General features: G+C 35.8%; 1 long non-coding RNA gene across 15 annotated transcripts; it reads right to left on the bottom strand.

Annotated features, from left to right (window-relative positions):
• Positions 1-997: 997 nt before the first annotated feature.
• On the bottom strand, positions 998-5,464 carry LOC113308403. Of its 15 annotated transcripts, none has more exons than XR_003339767.1 (11): positions 5,136-5,464; positions 4,830-4,894; positions 4,599-4,699; positions 4,436-4,478; positions 4,181-4,325; positions 3,882-4,006; positions 2,868-3,736; positions 2,603-2,712; positions 1,661-1,919; positions 1,405-1,475; positions 998-1,310 (listed from the first exon to the last, which is right to left on the bottom strand). It is a non-coding gene; the product is annotated as an uncharacterized LOC113308403 (long non-coding RNA). The 15 variants fall into 15 exon arrangements; XR_003339764.1 differs by having other exon boundaries at positions 1,405-1,486; positions 1,758-1,919; XR_003339762.1 differs by having other exon boundaries at positions 1,758-1,919.
• Positions 5,465-21,915: the final 16,451 nt, after the last annotated feature.

Genomic DNA, 21,915 nt, shown 5'->3' with positions numbered 1-21,915 from the left:
CATCCTCTTTCGGAAAATTGGTGTAAGCTTCATAAGGTAGTTTTCCATGTCTTTTGTTCTTCATGAACAAGAGTGAGATAAAATTCTTTGTATTGGGGATCGCAAAGCCGAGTTGGATTTAATCTTCGAGATTGATTATACAACTTGTAATCTAGGTTTTTCACCTCTTGTTTATTCTAAGGTTTTCTCTTCTGATATAAAACCATTCAAGAGTTGTTGATCATGAACCCTAGGTTTTGATAGATTTCAGTTTCCCGTCGTATACCAACACTTGTTAGTCGAAATCGGAAGCTAGAAAGAAAACTTCAATTAAGGTATCTCATAAAAATCCTTAAGAAGTTTTAAACAAGATATATTATTCTAGTTGTTCTTGTTGTAAAATCATTAGGTTTCTCTTCCTATTTTTAAAGAGTATAATAATTCCTCATCTACAAGTTTGTTTTGATATTACTTTTACCTAGTAATTTTTTTTTCTCAAAACAAACACAAGATTCCAAAACCTTGATTTACACCTAAAGGGAAATCGATTCGGTATTTTGTGAAAACAAAAGATTGAAAAATATCAACCGTCACTAGTGGAAATCAACAGTTTCGCGACCGATAAAGCAAGTCATTTAACTCGTATCTATGACTTGCTTTGTTGGTCGAAGAAAGGGTCGATGTTTGAGCGTCTTTTTCAACTATGATGTCTCTTATATCAACGACCGATTTTAACAGTCAAAACTTTATGACTGTCTTCAATTAGTCATAGCTATAAATCTTAATATAAAAAAAAATATATTCAGATTGGTTGTCTGGCCTGACTGAATCTGACTAAATCTGAAATCAAACAGAAATGGAACTCAAATGAAAACCAAATTCAAATGAGAATCAAATGAAACTCAAATTAGAATTCAAATGGGAATCAAATGAAACTCAAATTAGAATTCAAATGAGAATCAAATGAAAACCAAATTCAAATCAAATAAAAATGAGAATCAAATTAAACTTGCACACAAATAATCATTCAATTTAACATTCTTTGATTCAATGGTTTCAAATTATACAAAGGATTAAAATATGTAGTTCTGGCCAGTGTACTCTGTAGTTTTAGGATTCGATTACAAAACGATCAAACATTCAAACACTCTGAATAGCTCAAACAACCACGTGAAATTATGATATAGTTCCAATGCAACGCCAAGGATAGCTCCACTGATGGTATAAATTTTTCTTGAAACCTCCAGTGTATTATGATTGTTCTTGGTGTTTCATCGGTTCTTGATGTTGCTGGTAGAGCAAGGGAAGCTCCATTTACATCAGGAACAAGGCTGCAGAAGATAGATGTAGAGACTAAAGTCACTTCAACATATGAAAAGAGGTAAAAGGAGAAGGAGAAACAGAGACAGCTACGCAGCAACTAACCATGATATGGTGCCACTTCGATCTAACTTCTGCATGAGAATGACTCTAGGGTGGGCATTCAAAGACTGTACCTGAAAAGAAACTAACTTATCAAGTGCAAATAATTAGCCATGTATCAAGAGTTCAGAATTATCTTTGGTCAATTCAAGGGTAACATGTAGGAACACTAACATTCATTCACAGCTACAAATATATTATATGGTAACATGTTAGACAAAGAAGTAAACATTTTCGAGAAAAGAAAAAGGTACTCTACCTCCAATTAAGTTCATTAGGGTCAAGTCTTCTATCTTTGACGATTTATCCTATTACTTATCAAACAGAAAAGAAAAGGGAATTAGGCAGTTGCCCACCTTGATGATCGTCCCTGTAATGTCTAATTTCGCGTTCAAAATCTGAGCGGCTCTAACATCTTCAAGACGTGCAAACTGGACAAAACTAAACCCTTTGAACTATCCAGTCTCCTGGTCAAGAGGCAATTGCAGCAGCTCCACGGCGTCGAAGGGTTCAAACACCTGGAAACAACAATATCAACGCCAAATCTGATTAAGTTTCGACATCGCACATATTACCTATTACTCAACATAGCACATAGTAATCTTTACAATATAAGGAATGGTATAGCATAATCATGAGTAACAAGAAAGGGCCCAATAGCACATCTAAATTAAATGATTAATTTTCAGATTTTAATATTATAATGGGTTACAGCATAATCTTGTGTCTTTGGACCAAATTTATATACACGTACATTTACCATCTTTTCATATATTATGGATCAAGACAAAAACAAATTAAGATAGAGATAATGCAATAGTCACCTTTTCAAAAAGTTGTGTCAAGTTGTGAACTGCACAAAAACAAGTCTAAAAAAAAAACTACCTAACGAAGTTGTTCTTCTGTGATGTTGCCATCAGCACCTGCAAACAGGTCGGCGTTTTGCAGAAAATCATAACTAAGTTAATAAAGAACAATCTAAATGCCTCCATGAGCTAAGCCTATGACGCTGGGATATAATTCGAGACTTCAAAATGATAACTAAGTTGTCGACAACAAAAACCAAACTATGTTTCCGAGCCATTCAAGTTAGTTTTCAAACCACGAACCAATAATAGAAGATACCACAGAAACCATCCAGGTTACACAATTCAAGTTAATAATTCTGAAGTATACCAAGAAAGCAATAGAAAACGGTTACCCAATTTTGTTTTCTTTCAAGCTTTTTATCAAGCACTTGTCGTGCAGTATTGGTGTTGGAGAAAACGAGTTTATCATTTACATTAGGCTTTTTTCTATAAATTTCTTGACCTGCAAAGACAATATCTCAATAAATTAAAAAAAGCCAGGAAAAGTAATCACCTAATAGTACTTTTTTGTAATTCAGTTCATCATGAAATGAGAACTACAGAATGACGTTGCATAACCATCTGGATGCTGGATGTACAAACAGACATGACCTTTACCATTCATGTGATATGCCAATCCAGTTCCATCAGGTAAACCACGCCTTTCTCGAGTACCTAATGCTAATCTTCCATCAGCCCGGGTAACAACAGTTGTTCCAACCTTCATGTTCACACAATAAACAACATCAGCAACAAACAGCCCCCATGTGGCTAATTAAAAAGAAAAAATCAAACTTCTTGTAATCCACCATCATTCATGCTTACTCCTTTTTGTAAAGTTCCACAACTGGGACTATTTATTCAATATAACCACAAACTAAAACATATGAAAACGCAGAATAAAAGATGTTTACCACCTGAAAGCTTGGAGAAATTGATCCAGATAACTTGGATGATTTCAGAAAAGTTGATTTAACAACAGCCCGAACTCGGAACCATGAACTCCTGCCACACAAACTAAATCTTCCTACGCGATTGAGACTCTCCTAATTGCGATCACGAGTTTACTAGCTAGTGACTTGAATGGCAGAAATGATAACAAAAATTTAAAAAATTGGGGGTTACTAAAAAGAACTATTTTCGTGCATACATCATCCCAGCTTCAAAAAGTGAATAAAACATGACACCAATTAAATGAATGTGCCCAAGGATATGACAGAACTCAAACAGTTTTTTTTTATTTACCTAATAGTAACATAAGATTTCTAAAAGGAAGATACAAAGAAAATAAGGATAAGAAGGATAATAGAAATGAATTAGTGAGTGCCTTTCGAAATTGAATGATAACTGAACCACTAACAATAGACATCAAGGGTAAAACAGAAACTGTATACAAATTTTTCACTATGCTCAAACTGGAATTTCTTGGCGCCCAAATCCTTCTGCTAAATCCTTCTATACAGAATTTGAAGATTCATATTCTTGAACTGCTTAAACACATCAAGGAGAAGAAAAGTAACAATAACTAAAATCAGGATTAAGGCATTTTGACATCATTGTGGTAATGTGATATCAGTACATTTTTACGGAAGCTTCTGCAGGCCAAAGTAGATAACTAAAGAAACTACCAACCTTAACTCCAACATCTTCAATACACATAGGTTGCCGCTGAAGTTTCTGGTTCCACCAACGAGCCGCCAGGAGATGAATCTTCCAGAAGTTCTTAATGCCATCTTCTGATCTTGTATTCTTTTAACCTGCAAACCAAGTAAGGGTCTCCATTAAAACTGTGCCAAAGGAAGGATTTCCTTGCTAGTTTCAAATTTAGCACAAACTAACATGCATGCACCAGCGACGATGAAAAATTCTAAGCTTACTCCACAATATACATCTTATATATGCAAGTGTACAAACAGTTCAAAGTTACTTACAATGTGATCAGGAACATCTTCGTGTTTGCACATAACCCATAGGACGCCAGTGCCAAGTCCTACAGCCATTGAAGCCCATTTTCTTTACCAGAAGCTCCAATTTCCCATTCCTATGGTCATACTCATTCTCTATCTGCAACCCAAACTACAAACACAAAACTCTCAATTTATGCTCATAATTTCTGTCAGAAATAATCTCAAACTCAATAAACTAATTTCAATACCCTATGAACACAAATTAATCAATTTGTTTACCTGAGATCTGACCATTTGCATCCCCAGCATCTACGGAGCTATGCTGAGAAAACAACACAAGTAAAAACAAATATTAACATCAGATTCCTTCACAAAGAGAATTGCAATCTCAAATACTCACTGATTTAACAGCGAATAGGAATTCATTAAAATTGCAAATTACCTTCTTACTAGCCTCTGGAGCAGCTTCTACCTCGTCATCTGCAGTATGAACTATTCTTCCATCTCCATCTCTGAAAATTGAAGAAGATCCTTCTGCCATTTCTAAAAATAGGATAAAATCGAAAACCAAAACCAAAACATTAAACCAATAAATCAAGTCAAAATATATAAAATTGAAAACAAGAAGAAAATTAATGAAATGTTATAGATCAAGAACATATTAAGAACTTACAAGAGAAAATCACTAAAATGAAGAAAGAACTCCCTGAATATTTCTGAGTAAATTAGTTCCAGACCCTAAAACACACACATCAAAATAAGAATATAAATGAATCATCTATCAATCGAATTGTTTATCTACAATATTATACTATCAAATTATAAAAACTTATAATCCCAATCTCTAAATCGAAACCCTAGAAATCAATTGTATAAAAAAAACATGAAATTTTGGGTCACAAAATAAGAGAATCACTTTCGATTCCTCTAAACTTTTTAACAGCAAAAGAAACCAAATCGAATAAAATCCTAACTGTACCTGTACAAGATGAAAATCTGAACTGCAACTTAAGTTGTTGAGATCAACCTGAAATCAACCAACAAAACAATGGTTATGAAGTACAGCTGATGATATGAAGGATTTGAGAGGAAGAGGAGATGAGAGTTTTGGAGAAACAGTAGAACATATGATTATGAAGTGATGGAGAGGAAACCATGGTGTTATTCATGATGATATGAAGAGTTGGATGTCGATGATGAACATGTTGATAACCATGATGAAGACGATGGAAATAAGTATAACCGACCAAGGTAACCTTTGTATTCAATTCCTTTTGTTGATAGATGGATTGGGTATGTGTTAGATATGAAACTACCTAGAATCACTCAAGTTCTTGTTAGGCTTAGTCCCATGGACTAGATATCTAGCTGCTAGATTGACCATCCACGTCAGCGTGGGAAACCTTCTAAGTCCTACGGGATGGCTAATCTAGCAGTTAGATTAGCAGCGGGACCACCATATAACGCCGAACCGTTCGGCGTTTTAAATTTCAACCGTTAGATCAGAAATTTTTTTCCCAATACTGAACGGTTCAGTGTTTAGACCATTTTTTGAGCGCCGAACGGTTCAGCGTTTCAATCTCGCTGATAGTTGGACTGTGAGCACCTGGTAGGAGAGAGAACTATCAACTATCACTGTTAACTTTTTTCCAACACTTATTTTTTGATTTGCAACACTTTTTGACCAATCTAGCACTCCAATCTAGCCCATAAAGGTTAGCCTTAATAATGCCTTGAAGAAAATCATGATTTCATGTAAGATTATGCGTTCACTGTCCTAATTGTAGAGACATATTTAGGTACATTAATCCGGTATTTGGACATAGCTCTATAAACGTAAATTGTAGTATACCCAGTGGTGGTTCTGTACATATGAAGTTTGTTTCATTTGGTTTAGTAACGAGTGATATTTAGTTGATAGAAAAGTTGTTGACGCAGCTGTACTTCTGTGTTTACAGTCACGACCGACCATAAATATGAGCAATTCTAGATAGGTTGGATTAGGAATTGGTAAATAGTTAGTACGCAAAACTTGTAGACTGTGATCCCTAGATTCTATACAGCCTGAGCTTGATCCTTTTGGATCTGTAATAGATACTATAGAGACCTTGGAAGTTTACCATCTGAGATGGGTTTGAGAAACACTTTGGAAAATATTTAGCTGTTGTTGAAGAAGATGACCGAGTCTGATAGCTGACTCGATCCGAGTCGGACCAAATCGAGTTGTGGACCGGGTTAATAGGTCGGATTACGGGTTGATTCAGTGGGTTGGCGGATCAGTTTAATGGGCCTTGCCGGATCAGGCCCATGTGCTTGGGCTTAGAATCAGAAATCTTATTTTGAGTTTTTGGACCACTTATGGTCTGAATTAGCTCTCAGTTCCTTCTGCAAAGTTGTATGGTTTTTCGAGGGCTTTCGCACCCAATTTGACCCTATTTGGATAAGTAGATATCAATTTATGCCTACAAAACTTAATACTAGGATATAAAACCATTAATAAGACTAGAACCATTAGTTACTTGACTTAGCCTGTAACTAGAAACTTGTATGAAATTATGTTATGAACATTGTTTGAGCCTATTGGTTAAGTTCTTAGAGTGCTTGTGTGATTAACAATTATTCTAAATTAACAACGATCGATTCAAAGGATGAACCAGTGGATTGAGGAATACAAGGTAGGCGTGGCTTGTCATCAATCAGGTGGGAACTCTGTAACCTTCTTGTAATCATTAAGCTTTCCTTATCTGTGAGCATGATGAGACTTTACTAATTATGTTCATGATTGCAAGTACTTTGATGTATTTCTTATGTGTTCTTTGTATGTAACGTATGTTACATTTCATTTTCGATGTTTGCTATGAATGTGTATTGTGTGTGATATGCGTTGTGAGATTTCCCTGCGAGGAGTGTCTGTGTTTCCCCACGACTTTTAGCTAAGTTAAGTAAGGCGGTAATTCATCCGTCGACAATATTATTTAGTAGGGTGGTAATTCATCCGTTTAAATATTATTATATCTATTTCGTTAGTAGGGCGGTAATTCATCCGTTATAATATTACTGCATATTAATATAGTAGGGCGGTAACTCATCTGTTTGAATAATATCTTAGTAGGGCGGTAATTCATCCGTTATGATATTATATATACTATTTTATCTGAGGGAAATCACTTGTGTGCATATTATACTTGCTTGTCTGACTTTCTGATCTTGATGGTAATATTCTAAATCATAGTTTGTATGGGCATTCTGTGTGGACGATGTTACTATTATTGATTAGGGTTGCTTTCGTGTCATCTTCTCCATTGAGTTTGGCAAGGTTAGAGTGACACTTGCTTCATGATGCATCAATTGCTGATTGATTAGTTTCTTCTTGTTTCTTTCAACTAATATTCCTTTAGAACTGTGAAGTATGTTAGTGATTATCTGAGAGTTACATGTTTCCATTGAGCACCCTTTTGGGATGATATGCTCACTCGTTCCCACTTCAGTTTTCAGTTATCAGAAGAAAAGGTGCAGTGAAGATATCCGTTTTCGTAGTTTAAAGCGTTACCGAACTAAGTTATGTTCATGTATCTTTTATATAAATGTTTGTTTATTTATTGTAAACCAACACACAAATATATTTATAACATTTGAAAGTTCTTCATCATATATTGATATCAGAGTGTTTTGGGTTTAACAGTTGGGGTTTGGTTTTAGTTCATTTCATCAAATTATGATTCTTAGCAGGTTTAGTAGTTGGGGCGTCACAATTGTATTTGGACTTCTCAAATTAAAGCAGTTATGTCGACCATGTTGAAAGCGTTGGAGAAATCAATTAGTAGCATAGACATATCACTTTTACCACCCTTCAGTTCCAAGAGTTTGTATACGGAGTGAAGTATATTTTTGTCGCCGCAAGGTACACCAACGCCAAATTGAAAATCACCAAGGTACATCGCCATTTCCTTCCCAACACTAGTAGCAGAAAGTTTGGACACTAATCATCTCCAGATGGTGCCCACTGCGATGGGGCGTAGACCACCACCTGGTTTCTGCAGCGGGGTGAGTGGCGCACTCGGACTGTATTCACCAAGTGCTGAGGGAAAGCGTCTTGCCAGCCAAAGGTTAACTACTTTTGTTAAGGAGGAAAGTAGTTCATCTGAGACAGCATTAACGACACCACTCATGGCATCGAGAAGATGCTGATCTCTCAAGCCGTCTCTCGCACAAGATGTTCCCTTAGGGAATCTCTTGATGGCTTTAAGAACTGACGTTGTGTTTACACTGATGACGTCACATTGAATGGGATCAACGGGGATGGAGGGTGGAAGAGCTGAGGGGTGCTTTAACATCAATTCAGACAGTGTGCCTTCATCGCAGGGGGCAACACCATCTGAGGATAGTACTCTGATCCCGACAGTATAATGTTCATACGACATTTTCTTCTTGCAAGCTTCAATGTTTGCATAGTCCTGAGATGTCTTCTTTTTCGGCTTACTCACCCGTGTACGTTTAGGCTGTTCTAAAAGTTTGGTAATCAAGGTGAGGCAGCCATTGGGTTCCTTCCATTCTTGCAAGGCCTGATTTATGGAAGCGATTTGCAACTTTTTCTTGTTACCAGATCGTTCTTCTGTGGAGTTCTTAGGTCTGTACAGGTTAAGGGTGCATGTAGGGAGGAGTAACAGCCGGATCCAAGAAGACAGGTCCCTAGTATTAAGAACAACATCATCTAAGCAGGATTTTAGGGTTCTTGAGAAGCTCAACCTACAGGGTGGAGGAATACTTACGATGGTGGTGAATTGTCATTGAAAAACTTTATTGAGCAATTCTAAGGAGATGGATAGTGAAGTATCGGAAGTATTTCCGCTGCAGGAGGGTGGTGTTTCAGTAACAACCTCTGGAGGTTTGGCAATGTCAGATATTAGGAAATCAACATGTCTTCCATTTAGTGGTCCTGGAATGACGATGTGGTTGTGTTTGAATGATTTCTTCCATGCATGTAGAACCATGAAGTGGCTGCAGAGCCAACAATGTAGTTGATGTAAAACCTGTTCCCAAGATGTGTAAATTTCCCTGTCATTGCGTATTCTTTCTCTACAATTTTTTTTGCCAATTTCAGAAGAGAAGTGTCGATCGTTAAGATGTCGTTGGAAGAAACTGCGTACATACCCTCTACCATTGATGCCATTGTTACAATCATCGAAATTTCGAAACAGACATTGAACGCGATCACCCTGGCAAGATGATGATTGTGCTATAGGGCTAGTGTAAGCAGGTTCAGGCGAGATGGGAGATGAAGTAGGGTTTGAAGGGGATTGTGAAGATGAAACACAGGTTCGTCTAGGTCTGGGCATGGAGATAACTGCCAATAACCGTCGTGACAGTCTCGAGATTGTGAAGTTCAGTAGGTGATACTGGCATCGTATCCAGTATTAATTAAAAGAGTTTCTACTGTACACTTCACTTGTCTCTATAATAGATATCAGATAATAATCCAGAAGAACGTCTGTTTATATCAATTCAAGAGATTTCACAGACTCAACAACAACAAAAAAGGTACATGTTTTTTTTTCTTTTCTTTGCAAGTTCTTTCTTTGTTTTTTTTTTGTAAATAAAATATTTCTTTTTCTTTGAAAGGGTTGTTCCTCTTATTTTCTATTTTTCTTTAACTTTGCTCATCTAATATATTTTTTTTCTTCTTGATTCTTGTAAAGCTTATGTGTCCATATGGTGCGAACTTTCGACATTCATCTCTATCCTGGCATCCCGTCCCAAATGTGGATCCTTTTGATGACCAGTATAAATCCCCAATATCCTGAATTTTCAGTATATGCCCCATTTTTAGAAGTAATGAAAAAGATTCTTACCGATCAAAAAAAATTGAAAAAGATTCTTGAGAGTATTATTGGCACAACGCAGGCTGAGAAGGAAGCAGCTGTGATACTTAATGAAGGTGAAAAAAGTGTAGTGACTTTTATCTTCAGTGTTATGGTAACTTAATTGACCGTAAGGTGGTTTCCACCAGGGGCGGACCTGTCACCCCCTTTAGCCCGGGTAGCTTTGCCAGTCCACAAGCTAAAAAAAACAAAAAAAAATTCTGCTCGACCAAGGCTTCTAGCCAGGGTCTTAAAAGGAAATTTATCCTTCCTGGATCCGTCCCTGGTTGCCACAATGAAGTGCAATCAACATTAGTCAAAAAAAGATGTAACCGTGTTTGTCTTTTTTTCTATATTCCGTAGCTTCGTGGTAAAACTAGACATGTTGTAGCTACCTAGTAAATAGAAGTAGATCAACTTCGACCATGTCCCGAAAGCAAAACACTCCCAGAACCAGCCATGGGGGAGGCAATGCAGTGCAAGGATTGTTGGAAAATTGGGTTAAACTATAGGATGAAAACAGAAACAGAAGAATGGTGTACCCCTGACTTCAAGGCACTTTCGATTCTTTTAGACAATAATTCGACCTTTCCCAATTAACTTGGCGAGTATAACCGGTTTCTCGAATTGTGCCTTCAGGATTCAATGAAGCCCTAACATCATAATCGAATTCAAGGATTATACTTCCTTGACCCGACCAAGAACCCACTGTATAAGGTTCTGATGATGCTATAAGAGAAGAAAAAAACAGATTGATTTGATATGTTGGAATGGGAGAATATCTTTTCTATTTAAAGAGGATTTCATGCGTTTTGGAGATGTCTCTTTATCTCCAACAGACACTTTCCTAAGAGTCCAACTGTCCAAGCCCAATGCCACTACCCAATTATGACTAACTTGTCTCTATCATCTCAAAATTCACTTATTTCACTTTTCGTGACCGTGTACCTTAACTTTTAATGACCATCGGATTTGACATTTGTATCTGTAGCACAAAATGAAGCATACATCCCCGTTCAAGACCTCTTGTCGGGTGAGGTTGCATTTTCTATGAGGTAATTTAGTTACTATCAACCTCTATTATGGTTGTAACACAATTTTCAAGAATATAAAGCCCAGTTTGGTTAACTTTGCTTATGTAAGTGGTGGTTCAGATTTGTCTTCACAAGAGATAAACCTAGGGATGTAATCGTTTGTCATAAGTGATGGTTGTGATTGGGATTAAAAATCCATCTAACGAACAAAATTTATTATGTCATTAAGGTTCCATAATTCTTCATAATAAATACACTATTAATTTGCCATGATAATATGTTATTAAATATCAAATTAAAAATTATAATATATAAATTATTCTACTAATAATGATAATAAATATGTTTTTATTAGCTAATATTTAGGATTAGTTTGGTATTGCTGCGAGCTTTAAAAAAGTGCTTTTCCGATATACGTTATTGTGCCGAGCTATGTAAAAAAAGAAATTGAATGGTTGCCGAACTCCGTGAAAAAAACAATTGAATGGTTGCAAATTATAAACTAAAGCTAAAACTATTTTAAAAAGCGATCAAATTGTGTCTGGGAAAATATCAGGTTCATCTGTAGTTTGTGAGAAAATGACAAAAAAAGACATATCTCTAAAATTTATTGTGCTTAAAAATAAGTAAATTTTTCTACTATTAGAGTACATATATGTAAGATTGAATTTACTAATTAGTATTATTACTAAAATAAATTATTTTTCTTAACTACTTTTTAAAAATCAATAGTTGCTTAATATTTATTGTTGATAAATTAAAGTATATTTCAGTGATACGGTATAACATAAAATGTAGTTTGAAAATAAAAAAATAATTATGTATAAAGAATAAAATATAACGAATAGAAATTGGTGATATATAGATTCAAGGATATTTTTTTTTCAGTTATATAAAAGATTGGATAGAATTGGAAAAATAAAATATAAGATTAAGGTGAACTATAGCATTTGCTTTTGAAGCTTTTAAAAGCTCATTCTCCCCCACTTTTAAAATTGATAGATTTTGGAAGTGTTTTGCGTAAGAATCACTTTATGACATCTTTACCAAACACTAGGATGAAAAAAAATATTGATATAAATATGTTTTCAAAGTACTTTTTTCTTAAAGAAAAAAAAACAGCACCAAACTTAGTTAGACTAGCTAACAATTATGTAAGTGGACCATAGTGACGGTGGCAAGTATTGGTGCCCAGTGAGTAATTTCGCATCGTCTCACGTATTTCTTGATAATGGTTTAACGTTATTTTTATTCAATGATGATGAATAACAGATTTTATTGTTAGTTTACATATTTTTATTAGGTTAAGTACTTAACGATTTGACTTACTAACAAATCATGGTTTTATTATTTTTATGCAACGAATAACCTCACATTTGGAAGCGTAAGGTCGTAAAATCTAATGACCTGACCCTCTACCGATAATGTCCTCACTTAGCCACTGTGGTCATCTGATAGTATGGGGTTTTGAATGGTCACCGCTGCGGTCATCCAGCAGCAGCTTCTCAGGAGGTCACCCATCTCATGATTACTCAATACCTGCAATGCTTAACTATAAAGATTTTTTTTGCAAACTATCAAGTAAATTACGCTGAAAAGGTCTCGGTGTTAGGAAAGAACAAACCATTACCTATATTCCATTTTAATAATCCTACATGCCGAGTCGGAGTACTATAATACCACCAACTTAATTTTGAGCCTTTCTCGGCTTCGAAATATGTTTCATCCTAGACTCTGGCATTTTTTTCTCACTCATGAGACCCTTTCCCGACACAATTTGTCAAGCATACTCTTTCACCATCGACAGGTAACCCGTGGTCGACTCTAATACCATTTTTAAGGACCTGATCCTCCGCCAATACGGTCCCTGCTTAGTCACTGAAATTATCCGACAGTGTGTCATTTTCAACTGACATTGATGCGGTCATCAATCAGAAGTTTTCTGGGAGGTAGCCCATCCCTAGATTACTCTCGCCCGGGAACACATAAATACAATGCTTTTTACTAACTATGGATCCAACTATGTTGAAAAGGCCACAATGTTACGAAAGGACAATCATTACCTATATTCCTTTCGGCGAACTCCTCCTGCCGAATTGAATTACGTACATAATATATTTTTGGAATTTTGAAAAAACTAGAACTGCATCATATGTGAGTAAAATGGTTTCCATCGGAAATTACTTAACATTTTAAAATATAATAGCTTAAGTGAATGAATTAACTTTTCATTATTTCATTCTAATAGTAAGAACATACAATAAAATATGTACTGTTGTGTCAATTATGAGCTCTTTTCAGACTATTCTTAAAGGGAAAAAAGCAACAAGGATCCAAGAACTGTAAATATCTACATAATTATTTTTGGGACGAATGAGTTCAGGTGTTGTAATTTTGTTATAGCTTACATAATTTAATATTTTAGTTCCGCTCGGTTGTTGGAGTATGTGGCGCAATAAACCACATATGCATAGCTAGGGATGTCCTCATGGAATAAAGAGGAATACATGTGGAACTTAATAAGCTTGGGAATCTCCATACATAGCACCGAGGCCTTTTAGTTAAAAAACCCACACCTCTTATCCCAAGGTGGTCAAGTGGGGTTCGGGATTATGTGGTCGGGCCCTGAGTAGTGTCGGATGGTCCGTTAACATCCTAACAATTGGTATCAGAGCCCATGGTTGGGTCTACTATCCGAACGTAGACGTGGTTGCGGATGTCACCTGGTGTAAGGCGCAACTGGAGTCAGAATCAAGATGGAGCAGGCAAGGCCCAAATTTTAACTGACGCTCAAGGTGGAGTTAGTGTCTCACCCATTAACTCAGGTGGATCAGGGTTTCAGATCGGCAAGAAAATGCTCAAGGTTGAACTGGTGCTCAAGGTGGAGTTAGTATCTCACACATTAAATCTCAAGTGGAGCAGGGTTCTAGGTGGGCAAGGAAATGGTCAATATAGAGTTAGTGCTTACCTTCTCATTAACTCAACATTCCAGGGAGCATAGTGACATTAATCATGATCGATGAGTAGCATATACATATATTAATCATATGGTGGAGTTTGATTGGACATGTGAAGTGGTTTAATATCGCCAAGATGGAGATTGTTGTAGTATGTAGCTCGATAAACCACATATGGAAGAAAGAGGAGTACATGTGGAGCTTAATAAGCTTGGCCATCTCCTTATGTAGCACCGATGCGTTTTAGATTAAAACCACACACCTCTTATCCCAAGGTGGCCAAGTAGGGACAACATCGGTGCTATGTGGTCGGACCCATAGTAGGTTCATATAGTCCATGAAGGTCCTAACATTGTTCACTGAAATAAGGAAGATGCAGAAAGGTAATACCATTTTAAAGGATTGATAAGATATCTTTGTAAACTAAAACACATATCAAATAATGTTTTTTTTGGGAAAAAATATGTAAAAATTAATTCTGATATAATTTCATGGCTGACTTGAGACATTGTTCACTGAAATAAGGAAGATGCAAAAAGGTAATATCATTTCAAATGATCGATAAGATATCTTTGTAAACTAAAAAACATATCAAATAATGTTTTTTTGGGGACAAAATATGTAAAAATTAATGCCGATGTAATTTCATGGATGGCTTGAGGATACAACTCGAGAAAGAAGAGGCACATTATGGGAGAATGTCAAGGCGAAAAATGCTAGAAAGGATTTGTGGAGTGAAGAATAAAAATATCTAGAATTGGTCATATTTATGGTCGGTCGTGACTGTAAACACAGAAGTACAACTGCGTCAACTACTTTTCTATCAACTAAATATCACTCGTTACTAAACCAAATGAAACAAACTTCATATGTACAGAACCACCACTGGGTATACTACAATTTACGTTTATAGAGCTATGTCCAAATACCGGGTTAACGTACCTAAGTATGTCTCTACAATTAGGACAATGAACGCATAATCTTACATGAAATCATGATTTTCTATAACAAGAACTTGAGTGATTCTAGGTATTTTCATTATCTAACACACCCAATCCATCTATCAACAAAAGGAATTGAACACAAAGGTTACCTCGGTTATACTTATTTCCATCATCTTCATCATGGTTATCAACATGTTCATCATCAACATCCAACTCTTCATATCATCATGGATAACACCATGGTTTCCTATCCATCACTTCATAATCCTATGTTCTGCTGTTTCTCCAAAACTCTCATCTCATCTTCCTTTCAACATAACCTATTAATCACAACATCATCATCTTTTCTTTTTAAACTCTTCCTACCAAAATCATCTTCACTACTTTGTTCATCAATCATCATTACATCTCTACTTATCAAACAAAATCAATACTCTTTATAAAACCCTTATTCTCTCTCTTTCTCTCTGTTTTCACTCATAACCAACACCTCTTACTTCCCATATACTCCAGCTCATTCTTAAATTTAAAAGAAGATAAACTTCAAACGGATTATTAATTAACCTAACTACTTTGTTAACTTAACATAAATATAATTAGTGGGATGTTATAAACACCCCTACTATCCATGTTGTTAGAGCATAGATCGGTCAACCTCGCATGTGTTGCTATCTCAAGCATGTTTGTCAATGTTAGTGATCAAAACTATAAGTCTTGATTTCTAGCCTACATAGCTAAGTCTCGGACTAGGATAGAAAAGTGTAGTTGAGTTCAAGGACTTTATGGCGATTCATCATACAACGACGAAGATCTATACAAGGAACCGTGTAACTTCATCAAAAAAAAGTTATGTGGAGACTTGAACTTATCTATCACTCAAAAGTATATCTTTTCTATCTCCTACTTCTTATGAGACAAAAGTCGTATGCTATATAGACTAGATCATACACATTTGACATTTCAAGCTGAGCATTCATTGCTTATATTTTATCTCGAAATCGTGTGTTGGTAAAGCGTTTCGCTTTGATCAAGTTTATCTTCACCTAGTGACGAAAGTCATGAAAAGTTTCAATCACTTTGAGAATTGCTCTGACGTGAATCGGTCTGTGAATAACGGCTACATAACGTCCTCTGAGAATGTCTCAATGATTGAAATGGGAGTTTAGATTACATAACCATGTATTCCTTGAACCGAAGTTTTCGAATTTTGTTGATCAAGAGAAATCGGAAGGATTGTGGAATTGGCTTGCCAAGTCCGCGAACTGTCGGAAGTTCTCGACCGAGAATTTCTGCTGGGATTTTCCAAAACTCGTTTGTGTGCTAAGTCCGCGAACTTGTTTGTGAACTTAAGAGGTTATGATCTAAAGATGTGCTCTGAGCATGAAACATTAAATTACTAAGGAATGCTTTATGCAAACCGTGGCTATAATGTTCATGAGCCGATTCAATCGAATCGAATCATCTTTGTTTCAATTGTGTCTTGTGTAGTTACATAAGATCTCATAGCAATTGAACAACTCTGTAACTAGTTCATTTGAGTCAATTGAACTAGTTATGGTGAAGAAGAACAAGATTAATATGAAATGATCATATGGTTAACCTCTTTGGGTTACTATGTTGAACCAACATACACGTACACGTTTGGGCATGGTTTCCACGAACCCAGTAAAAAGTCTACCCAAGTATGTGTGACAAGATAAGTTTTCGATCTAACGGTTGAGAAATATTAGCTTGAATCTAAATCAGGTTTTCATCTAACAGTGAATAAGGATTGCTTTGTAACTAAGGAAAACCCTGATTTGAAGGCTATATAAAGGAGACATCTGTGCAAAACTAATCCCCACACGTATGTGTGCTACTAGTGCTCCTGCTAGAGTCGATATCCATTAACCTTTGATTTTCTTCTCTAAAATCAGGTTAACGACTTAAAGACTTCATTGGGATTGTGAAGCCAGACTGATACTACTTTATCGTAGTTGTGTGATCTGATCTTGCATCTTCTATCGTACGAGTACAATCGATTGATTGACTTGAGATCGTGAGATTTCTCCGATAGGCAAGATAAAGAAGTCACAAACATCTTCGTCTCACTGTTTGTGATTCCTCGAGAATCCGCTTGTGTAGTCAGGAAGGATCGTAGAGAGGTGATTGATTAATCTAGGTTGTTCTTCGGGAATATAAGAGTGGATTATCAATTGGTTCTTGTTACCTTGATTTTATATCTAAAGACGTAACAAAACCTATGGTTTATCTGTGGGAGGCAGATTTATCCTCTTATAGAATTTTTTGTGTGAGACAGATCTGTTTATTATCAAGTCTGTGATTTTGGGTTACAACAACTCTTGGTTGTGGGTGAGATCATCTAAGGGAATCAAGTGCGCACTATCCTGCTGGGATCAGAGGCGTATGAGTACAACTGTACCTTGGATCGGTGGGAGACTGATTGGGGTTCAACTATAGTCCAGTCTGAAGTTAGTTTGCAGTAGGCTAGTGTCTGTAGCGTCTTAATACAGTGTGTATTCAATCCGGACTAGGTCCCAGGGTTTTTCTGCATTTACTCTTTCCTCGTTAACAAAATTTCTAGTGTTTGTGTTATTTCTTTTGCGCATTATATTTTATATAATTGAAATAATACAGGTTGTGCGTTCGTCATCATCAATTGGAAATCCAACCTTTGGTTGTTGATTGATATTTATTGATCCTTGGACATTGGTCTGTGGTACCGTACAAGTATTCCTTGTATTTGATAAAGACTCGCTATTGTTTTTATCTTGAGTAAAAATCAAATCAAGAGAGAGATATTAACTCCTTGAGATACTTTTATCTAGATTGAGTCTGACTGTCTAGTTGATTCTCTAGCAAAGTATTTCGGAGTTAGTCCATACAGATTGTTAATCGAAATATTGGCTGGTGTTGTTAGACCCCTGTTTTTTCAATTGGTATCAGAGCAGTCAAACACGTTTAATACCTCATCAGTATGTGTTTGTAGCGATATGACTCTATGGGCAAGAGTACTATCTCTGATAAACGCGTAACCAGTAATAAAGATTCTCTCTTGTCTAACTCTATTAAAGAGAAAAAATATTTTATCTCGAATATAGAAAAACCTTGTGGTTCGACGAGACAGACAAACAATGGCAGGTGTGTTGTTGATCTCCCTTCGAAATAGACCTTATCTTCTAATGAGTGGGATACAACTGAATAGAGTAATTTTATTCTAAATCTTGTTAGAATTCAAGATGTCAGATTGGATCAGCTAAAACACCATGTAAATGTTCTTCTTGGTGTTGTAAGAGATTGCAAAGTCCATGTCAATGCTGAAGATCATTCTTCGTGCTTAACTCTTGAGGCCAGCCTCGAAAAGGATGCCTTGGATATTGAACGCCGTTTGAATAAACTCTCCGTTCAAGGTTGTTCAAAGCAATCTAATATTCCAAGAACTTCTGATGCTTTACATTCAGAAGTAAAAACCGGTGTTCCTAATATTTCCACCAAACTTAGGACATTCTGTAAAAAGCACAAATCTTCTGATGATGATATTAAGACGACTTCCTCCAATCATTCTTATGATCAAAAGGTATGCCTCGTCTGTGAGACCAAGAGTTCTGTTAGACAGAAGAGAAACCCTAAGTTGAATAAAGACTCCTTAGTTCAACTTCAACACACCCTATATTTTATTCTCAAAGGTGTGACTGACATACGTATGATTGAGCCAATTGGTTTTCATACCTATCCTGTGAATGCTACCAGGAATGTCAGTACAGTGAGTTCCTCCAATGTTCAAAGGCAGAATAGACGTCTTAATAAACATCATCCTAAGGAAGTTAACCGTTGTGCTTCTGAAAGAAACGTTGATCTTGTTGAGAGAGTCATCCCAGAAGAAAGGAAAATCAATGAGATGAGAAAAGATATTAAAAAGATAGTTGGAAGATATAAAGAGCTTGTCGACAGATTATCCTATTCCTCATGTCAAGAAACTTCTCGTAAGAACTCTAACTATGTCTCTTATTTTGATGACAGTAAATTTTATGATACTTTCTCATGTCAAACAGGATCGGTCTCTAAGACTAAGAGGAAATACAAACTTAACCAGAGATATAAACCTCGTAATGAGCATGGGGCTCGTACTTGTGCTAACTAATCACAAGGTTCGAGAACTTACTCATATAAAATCCTGTTGAGTAAGTTGTGTTAAAAACAGGTATACTTGTTGCTTGCATCTGTTAAGCTATTTTCTTATCGTTCATAGCTAAACTTGTGTTGGCAGATCCGCTAAGATCAAGTATTGGTTAAGTCAAAAGAAGTTGTTGCATACTGTCTTAAATTTTATTCCTGTTTTCAGCATGTTTGAAGGACTTTATTTCTTGGGTATTTGTTGTACTCGAATGGATTCCGTTCTGGCCCGAGTCAACAGTTTTTTTTAACCCTAAATTTTTTCCCAAGGATAAAATATCCAACCTCTTAGGGATACAAGTCACATATGTGTACTCCTGGTGGTTTTTGGATTTTCAAGAATGTCTTCCTCATCTTCTTGCTATGGTGGTTTTGCAAAAGGATTTCTTGACAAAGGTGTTGAGGTTGAATCTAAGAGTAAGAGAACACTTGTAGATGAAGATCATCCCACTGCCTCATGCTTCTTTGCTTATACTCATGAAGATGCTGAAAAGGATGATATGATCTCTGCTGAAGTTGTTCATGACTTTCTTAAGTACTTTGGGGAATCAAAACAACAACTTGTTGATACTTTTAAAGGTCTTGATATGGTGAAAACTGAGTGGGAAAAGGTTGTGTCTAAACTTGGTCTCATAAAATATCAAATCAAGGATCTTCGAAAAGAGAATCATCTCTCCGTTGATGCTGAGAAGGCTGTCAATTACAAGCTCATAGACTTCATGTCTCATATGGATTCTGTACCTCCTGTGTCCCTGTTCGTTGTTGAGGATCCACCGGAATCCATTTCCCTTGAAGCTTATCATCTGTTTTTGTTGAGTTTATATGCCTAGTATGTCTTCTTTTTGGATTAGTTGGAAGAATAATTAATGCTTTGAATAGCGATGATTGTGACTACGCATAGCTATTTTTGTTTTCATCTTCTTGTGTTATTTTTTAGGTTTATTGGTATTAAATTCTAAAAATATTTGGAGCATGATGTTTATTGCAGTATTTTAATGGTTTGTGATATTGTAATATTTTTATGGGATATATATTGTTCACGTCCGTGAACTTGAAGGTCTCATATTGCTGTCAAAAGTAAAGTCGTTCATGAATCGATATTCGTATTGATGAAAGGACGAATGGACTTTTGACATATACACAAGTTAAGCCTATGTAATAATTAATTTGATGGAAAATAGGATAAAATCTTTTGTTCATCAAGGATAAAGTCTATTATGTCGTTATGATGGAAAATAAAATAGATCCTTGTATGTTATCCACGGTATTGATCTTCATTGATCCATTTTATTATGTTTTACCGTGAAGGCTCCATTGTGTGTCTTATATTGAGCACCTTACAACTATGTCGATTTACCTTGGCTTTGTTGGTTGTTCCATAATATGCTATATGTCGAGCATTAAGAACTAAACTAATCAACCTGTTTGGTTATTTAGTTTGTACTCCATAAGTTTTCTTTCTTATGTCGACTACATGTACGGTTAAGGTTGTCATATTCTATGATGAACTTAGTCGGGGTTCCATAAGTTCTTTTATGTTGAGCCCAAAATAATTAAATTGATTACTTCGGTGATTAGTTTGGTTATTTGTATTCCAATTAGATTAATTATAGGTTCTCTTGTAATTAATCTAGTTGAGTTTTCATATATTCCACAAGTTCTTGTGTTGAGTATATGAAAGGATACACTATCATGTTCTTTGGTTAATGTAGTCATATATTCCGTAAGGTTTTCCTTATGTTGAGTATTTGAACGGTTAAGTTAGTCATCTCCATGTGATTGACTTAGTCGTAGCTCCTTGAGTTTACTTATGTCGAGCAATTTTAATTAAATTGATCACTTTTGTGGTTTGATTTAGTTGCGTATTCCAATTGAATTAATCATGGGTTTACTTGTGGTTAATTTTGTTGAGCTTTGGATATAGAAAATCATTCCTATGGTTTTTGGTGTCCAATAAAAAATCTTTCTTTTCTTTCGAAATTGAGGTCACTCTTGTTTTTCTCTCGGGAATGACATCAAATGGGGGAGAGTTCTTTTGAACTTGTGCTTAATGATAATATCTTGCGGGGAGTACGGCTGTGGAATTTTATAGGGGTTATCTTGTATCTTAAAACTCCTTGATGAATGTTGTTAGCTTCGGCTATTAGATTGCATCTAAATTAAGTTGGTATGTATTTTTTCTTTTGGTCATGAAATGTCTCTTGTGGAAATTTCATTATGATCCCATTCTTGTACCTTTGCCAACTTTATTGACAAAAAGGGGGAGAAATATTGTAGTTCACACTACAAATACATATGGTTTTCGGATCATTGTGTAAGGTGGAGTGGTTTCCATGATCGAGATGGAGTATTGACTAAGGGGGAGTGATACATATCACCGTAGTATTATTTTTAAAGTCGTGATACAATTGGACTTTGATGTTATATAATAATACTATGACACTGTATAATAATGATCGAGAATCTCGATTTCTCTCATTGTTATAGCTACGGATCTTTAACAACGATGGTGCTAAACTTACAACCTTTGGGATCATTGGAGTACTTGGAAGGACGAAGATTTCAAGGAACATTGAAGATTAGACTATGGAATAGGAGCCACTAAAGTTTATCTTTTTTGTATTCCATATGTATTAATAGTTTTGTCACTAAAATTGAAAAAGGGGGAGATTGTTAGAGCATAGCTCGGTCAACCTCGCATGCGTTGCTATCTCAAGCATGTTTGTCAATGTTAGTGATCAAAACTATAAGTCTTGATTTCTAGCCTACATAGCTAAGTCTCGGACTAGGATA

This window comes from Papaver somniferum, chromosome 9 (genome assembly GCF_003573695.1).
Source record: "Papaver somniferum cultivar HN1 chromosome 9, ASM357369v1, whole genome shotgun sequence".
Classification (NCBI taxonomy): Eukaryota; Viridiplantae; Streptophyta; class Magnoliopsida; order Ranunculales; family Papaveraceae; genus Papaver; species Papaver somniferum.
This window is presented reverse-complemented; position numbering and strand designations above follow the sequence as displayed.